At 41.8% G+C, this 7101-nt stretch overlaps 1 protein-coding gene across 2 annotated transcripts in view; it reads right to left on the minus strand.

Annotated features, from left to right (window-relative positions):
- The window catches only part of RAP1B (RAP1B, member of RAS oncogene family), a 46604-nt gene extending 39775 nt beyond the window's left edge, over positions 1 to 6829 (minus strand). The window contains exon 1 of one of the 2 annotated variants that reach the window (XM_082742922.1): positions 4496 to 6829. The gene's annotated coding sequence lies outside the window, so the exon portion shown is untranslated. The remainder of the gene's footprint in view (positions 1 to 4495) is intronic. The other variant, XM_082742923.1, reaches the window with a different exon arrangement.
- Between the last annotated feature and the right edge of the window lie 272 nt (positions 6830 to 7101).

The following is a 7101-nucleotide window of genomic DNA, read 5'->3' on the forward strand; positions in this document are numbered from 1 at the left end:
AAAAATCTTTATTGAATCTACTTATACAACAGTTAAAAATATTCAATTCCTCACCACTGGAAAAGATTACCTAGCAAATTATCTCATGAGATCAGAATCTGGTTTAAATTTAAATGGTCTCATTGGTTATATGCATAAAATATATGAAGTATATAAAGCAGCTTAACTATAAAATCATAAAATAGCATAACTACAAGGGTAAGCTTTTAGAAACCAGCTCAATGTAAAATCCAAATCAAAACATTAGAGAATTATTCTCTATGGTTAGAGAGACTAGGGTTCTTAATTTAAAAGTGAACATATTTCTAGTACTCAAGTACCTCAAATACCATCAATTTTAATTATATATTCCAGAATATTGTTCTGTACAATAAAAACCAGATGGAAATTCTTCAGTTCATGTTGCAGATATTTTTTCCTTTGATAAGTAATTTAAATATTATTTAAAACATGGGAGTATTTCCCTAAATGTTCATTTTTTTCTAAGTTTTAAGGCTCTTTGGAAACAGTTTAAAAATTCCTGATCCTCTATTAATGCTGAGCAAAAATTCTTTCTAAATTGCTACTGAAATAATCAGTTGCTGTATACCCTTAATTTGACTAACACCAGGAATAAACACACCAGTGTGAGGAATGAAATAGTGGCATTTCTTTTTGTTTGTGCAACATTTTAAAAAGTGGTTTTAATTTTTTAAAGGCAGCACAGAAGTTCCTCATAACCCTTCTTTTTATAAAATAGAAATTTTATGACTAAGGGATTGGTTTTTTTTTTTTTTCATTTTTAATTTATTTTTTATAAACTTATAATATATTTTTATTCCCAGGGGTACAGGTCTGTGAATTGCCAGGTTTACACACTTCACAGCACTCACCATAGCACATACCCTCCCCAATGTCCATAACCCTACCTCCCTTCTCCCAACCTAAAGGATTGGTTTTAGAATCCAGAGTTCAACTAGGCTCAAAGTACAACAGATTATAAATATACATATATATATATATATATATATATATATAGCAAGCCAGTCTTTCTTGCAAATGGATAAATTAATTCTGTTCTTTGTAGCTACTGCTTCCAATGTATTCATGAGATTTCCAAAGAATTAATAAATTAACAACAGTCCTCAAATGGTAATTAGTACCTTTGGATACTATTGCAAAATATCTAAGAACACTGAAAAATATTAGGCTTTCAGCATATGGTACAGCATTACACATGGTACAGTCTTTCAGCACATAGTACAGCACTCCTGTTTATTGAAAAATTTGTCCAGTGTTACAATGAATCATTGCATCAGCCAAAATGTCTGTTTTTTAAACTTTTTCTACAAGAAATTCAACTTGAAAAGGCTAATAGTAAAAACTTCACCCTAATCTCTAAGACTAAGGAATCCTCAAAAATGACAAGAGGGGAAAAATAAGGCATTTATTTAATCACAACCTGTGTGGTCTTACAAAGTTTTAAGATCTTATCAAAGTTTTTCTACAGACATGTGACATCACTGCCACAACAACAACAAAAAAGCACTTTGACTATTTAGTTCATAAATACTAAACTATTCCTGGTAAGTCATATATAGAAAGTACAGATCAATACCCACCCTCTTTATCAATACACACACAGGAGCATATTATTGATTAGTCTAGGAAAATGACACGTGCCAATCAGTGAGATCTTGGGTATTCAATAATAAAATTGCTTATTTAAAATTACACATTTGGGAAAAAAATAAACACCTGTATAAAATTGCCAAATTTTCTTTGAATTGAGATCTAGTTTCACTGATTAATTTTACCCCCTTAACAAATATTCATCAAGTACCTACTACAAAAGTGAAAATTGAACGTGAGCAATTTCTCATCCAAATTTTAGACTTTATATTTAAAACAACAGGTATAGTAAGTTACTGTGTTACCGACCTCTGGAAAGACCCTCTACTAGTCTTGAATTACACTAGAAAATGCACTTAATATATTATGTACATGATTGAAGTTTTACAATTAATTCTTTTATAACATCTCAACAGATGCTCCCTACATGATGACTCTTTACCATGGGGGTTCACTTTCCCTTTCTATGGCTAAGAGAAAATACTGGAATTCTATATTGGAAATCTAGTAAGGATTGTTTTGAGGATAAAATGAAAATCAATTTGTAAAGTCAAAAGGATTCCAAGCCAATGTGGAAATGTTTCTTTTTGAAGGAAGACAAAGTTCTCTTCAAATATTCTCATATGTTCACTACAGTTAATTCTTAAGTCTAAACACTTGCTATCTGCACAGACAAGGCTCTAGGAACTAAGAATACAATGGGGAATATAATGGTCCCTACCCTCATTGCGCTTACATTTAAGAAACTGGTATTACCTAAGTGCAATGTACCATGCCAGTGCTTTGGGGCATTCAAAGAAGACATCCTGTCCTTGGACTTTACAACTCAGTGAACTAGGTAACAAAAATCAAATGAATAATGATAACAGAACAGTAACAGAATGTTGGAAGTGACAGGTGTCTAGAAAGAAAGAGACGACGTTTCATGGAGTGAAGCCGGGGGTGTTATCGGGAGAACGCAAAAGTCAGAGTAATTGTTTTCAAGCCCTCTATCACATTTTTAAAAATTAAGCCAGGTTATTATTGGGTTCTTCAGTGGTATTCGGCTATCTGCACATTAAAACTAAACAGGCTACAGGCGTTTTAAAGATTTACTTTGTGGCTTACTCAGAGAAGGCATCCTCACAATTTACTGAGAATTCAAAAAAGAAAATCCAAGTGAAAACACTGTGTCATGTAGAGTTTAAAAGCAGGAAGGGCTCAAATAAGACCATTATTCAGGGCTCTGTGTCCTTAAAGTTATTTAACCTCCTTGAGTATCGATTTCCTTTCCTAAAACCTGAGAATGTGGTTCTTCCACACTATTTGACTAAGATACTAACATTCTGTATATGACTGTTATCCTGTAAAAATGTAATTCACTATAAATATATTCTATTTCCTCCTCCTCGTTCTCTATTACATACTGTCCTAAAAGTCAGCAAGGCCACTAACTAACCTTATCTTTTCTAGGCCTCAGTTTCCTCCTCCATAAAATGAGAGGGTGGGACTGGATGACCTAAATAGTCCCTTCCGGCCCTTAAAAAGTCCCATGACTCCATTATGACTCAAATACTATTCAAAAGTCAGCTTTTAGGAGTTTGAAGTTAAATGAACGTCCGCCTCTTTTACAGTTACTTCTTGCTAAAATAAGGTTTTGTTGAGCAAGTCTAAACAGCATTGTAATTACAAAAAAGGAATAAAAAAATTGCGAGTTAGAAGCTTTACGGTGTAAGCACTCGATATATATTAGATGCCACCAGCAAAACGAAAATCCAGTTAGACTGAATTTATCTTAAAATATTACAATCACAATATTCATTTAGTGTCGACTTTCTACCCCGTTAAAAATGTAATTTCCCGTTACTGTAATACAGAACTGCGTACGTTCCTTCCAAACGTTTTGCAGAGCAAAAATGTTTTGCTAAACTTATGGGGGGGGGGGAGCAAATCTTGTGCTTAAACTCGCCAGGATGATCTTTTCTCCAAAAGTCATCAGTTCTTTTTAGAAGAAAAATCCAAATGGCCTGGTTAATTTGGGGTAGTTTTTAAATAAAACTCATGGTGCTGACAGTTTTAGGATTAGACACATTGAGATGGCGAAAAAGAGAAGACGACAAACTTCCTGGATTTTGTCTCCCTCTGTAAAAGAAAAGAGATTTCCTCTTGCTGACGAAGGGAAAGGCCCCTTTAACAGTTTTTCCCTACGCGGTGGTTGCTGCCAGACTAGGTGGGGCTCCCTCCGCTGCCTTCCTCCTGCCACTTCCCGCAACAAATGGAGCAAACCAGCCCCGTTTCAGGCAAACTTTTTCCCTGTCAGGCTGGAGCCTGCAGGGCGCCGGGGAGTGGTTTCCCCCGAACGCTCCTCGTCCTGGCTCGGGGCTGGGGGAAGCTGCGTCTTCTCAAAGGACAACTTTCTGGTTTCCGTTCTAACTTCCACCCACACCCAGGAGGGCACCGAGGTGGTCAGCGAGGGGGCTCCGGGGCGGCGGACGAGTGCTCCGGGGAGCCGGAGGGGGACGGAAGGTAGCGAGAGAAGCTGTGGCGGCCGCGGGCAGGAGGGAGCGAGCGGGTGTGCGTGGGGGGGGGGGGGTCCTCGGGCTCTCACTTCCTCCGCCATATTTCAGACATTTGACCCCTTCCGCAAAGCGCGCTGTTCCCCCGCGGCGGCGGCTCGTCCCCGCCGGCCCGGGAGACAGCGCGCTCGCCGGTCGGGCGCCGGGCCCTCCACCACCTGCCGCGCACCGTGAAGCCGCCGCCGCCGCCGCCAGGGTCCCTGACCGCCGCGCGCGCCCCGCCCGGCCCGCGCCGCACCCCACCCGCTCCCCTCAGCCGGCGCCCGGCCCCCGCCCCGCGCGGCCGCCGTCGCCGCTCCCCTCAGCGGCCACGCACGCACTCTGCGAACCTCTCACGCTGTCACCGGGTCCCCGCCGCCCGCGTCGCTCCGCGCGTCGCGCTCCCTCCGGGTCGCTGCTCCCGGCGCCACGGCGGTCCTGCCGCTGTCGCCGCCGCCGCCGCTCCGGCTGGTTTACACGCCTGACTCTGGGCGAGGTTTGGCGGTGTCGCCTTGACGTCAGGCGTTCAGCCTCGCTCTCGCTTCCGTCCGCGGGCGGGGCGCGCGGGTGAGCGGCCGGGGAAGGGGCGGGGCCGAGGGGCGGAGCGAGGGGAGTCGAGGGGCGGGGCCTTCCGCGCCGCCGCAGCCCAGGCCGGACACACGCGGCCCCTTTCGCGGGTAGTTCTGGGCGGTGTTTCTCTCCCACGTCTAGTGCCCCTCAGCTTCTCCTGGGCCACCGGGCTTGGGACAGATGCGCCTGCCGACTTCCCTGACCTCAGCGGGTTACAGTGACGCGAGTGGTTTAAAAGCCCACCGAAACTTAAAAGGTGCTTCTAATGAAACTAATAATTCACTCACTAACGCCACCCAACAGTTGGTGCTCGCGTATTCCTTTGTGCTGGGAAAAGTGGCTGGGGAAGTAACAGAGCGTACAGTTTCCACACAACCTAGATCTCACACCAAGGAAACCAGGCCAGGGACCTTCTATAGCTGAGGGTAATGTGGGTGGGGGCCAAATTGGGCAAGGTCCTTTTCATTCTTGAAAGGGTTTTTCTCCTGACAAGTATTTCATACACTGGTGTCTTAACCTCCGTGAACTCTTTCCAAATTACCTTTCCAAACTCAGTTAACAAATCGAAGATCCCAAACAACTTGGTACTCTGCCTAAATCAACTATTTGTAGAAATAAAATAAATCGCATATTTAAATACACGAGTCGGGCACTTTAAAGGGTTACTCGTAGGTAGGTTTATGGTGAAACTGCTGGGCAGTAGAAAATACCTTCTGTTCCAAAAATGCCTTCTTCCAAAAACAGTGGAAACTTAACGAAGGAACTTACATTATTATAGAGAAGACTGAAATACATCTACCCTTGGTACAAAACATCAGCTCTTTTATGAAACAAAGTTTTGATGAAAGAAGAGATTCAAAGAAAGTGCAAAATGCAGAGGAAAGTAGGGGTTGGGAACTAATTGAAAACTAACTTTTGCTTAGTTCAGCTTAACTTTATTCTGGAAATACATTTTGGTGGGGCGCCTGGGTGGCTCAGTGGGTTAAAGCCTCTGCCTTCGGCTCAGGTCATGATCCCAGGGTCCTGGGATCCAGCCCCACATCAGGCTCTCTGCTCAGTGGGGAGCCTGCTTCCTCCTCTCTGCCTGCTTGTCATCTCTCTCTGTCAAATACATAAATAAAAATAAACTCTTAAAAAAAATACATTTTGGTGAACTTTGAAGAACTTGGAAGATTAATAAAAAAGTATGATTAATTTCCCTCCCTTAAAAAATACTAGTAATTGAAAACTAACCAAGTTAAAGAATAAATAAGAATGAATTATAATTATCCTAAGTTTTCTGTAGGTAAGTGCTTTCTAGGTATCTTGCAGTTTATGTTAATTGAATGTTACATATTTCTGCAATTTCTGTTTTGTTAGAAAACCCTTTTTAGTGGAAATTTCAAAGGCAAATTTCAGAGCAGTCTGTAGGAATTGTTTTTTTTTTTAAAGATTTTATTTTTTTGTTTGAGAGAGAGCGAGCACCAGCAGGGAGAGGGGCAAAGGGAGAGGGAGCAGCACACTCCCCTTTCAGCAGGGAAGCCCCAGGTGGGACTGGATTCCAGGACTATGGGATGAGGACATGCTTCTAAGGGGAACACTTAACTGAGTGGGCCACCCAGGCACGCCAGTCTGTAGGAATTATTATAAATGAATGAATTTTAAATAAAATTTAAGACTTCACTGACTTTTCAGTTATTGCATGGAACGTTGATCAAGTCTGAAAGCCTTAAACTCTCTAAGTTCATGGAAGCAGATGTTACTGGGCTATACCTGTGTTTTTCTCTTTTTCTTTCTTTCATCTCTCTTTGACCTTTAGGCAATTTTTTATTTTTTTTTTCAAAGTCAGTTTTATTTATTTATTTTTTAAATAAAGATTTTATTTATTTATCTCACAGAGCGAGAGAGACAGTGAGAAAGGGAATACAAGCAGGGGAAGTGGGAAGGGGAGAAGCAGGCTTCCCACTGAGCAGGGAGCCGGATGTGGGTCTTGATTCCAGGACTCTGGGATCATAACCTGAGCTGAAGGCAGATGCTTAACGACTGAGCCACCCAGGCATCCCCAAAGTCAGTTTTAGAAGGTTGGAGTTAGGATTATTTAGAATTTAAGGGAATACTTATTTTAATTAAGAATACTTTTCTTTCTTTTTTTTTTTTTTTAAAGATTTTATTTATTTATTTGACAGAGAGAGAGATCACAAGTCGGCGGAGAGTCAGGCAGAGAGAGAGAGAGAGAGAAGCAGGCTCCCGCTGAGCAAAGAGCCCGATGCGGGGCTCGATCCCAGGACACCGAGATCATGACCTGAGCCGAAGGCAGCAGCTTAATCCACTGAGCCACCCAGGCGCCCCAAGAATACTTTTCTTAAAGACTAGAAATCATTACACTTTTTAAAAAAGCATTTATTTA

The sequence above is a fragment of the Mustela nivalis genome (genome assembly GCF_964662115.1).
Source record: "Mustela nivalis genome assembly, chromosome: 7".
NCBI lineage: Eukaryota > Metazoa > Chordata > Mammalia > Carnivora > Mustelidae > Mustela > Mustela nivalis.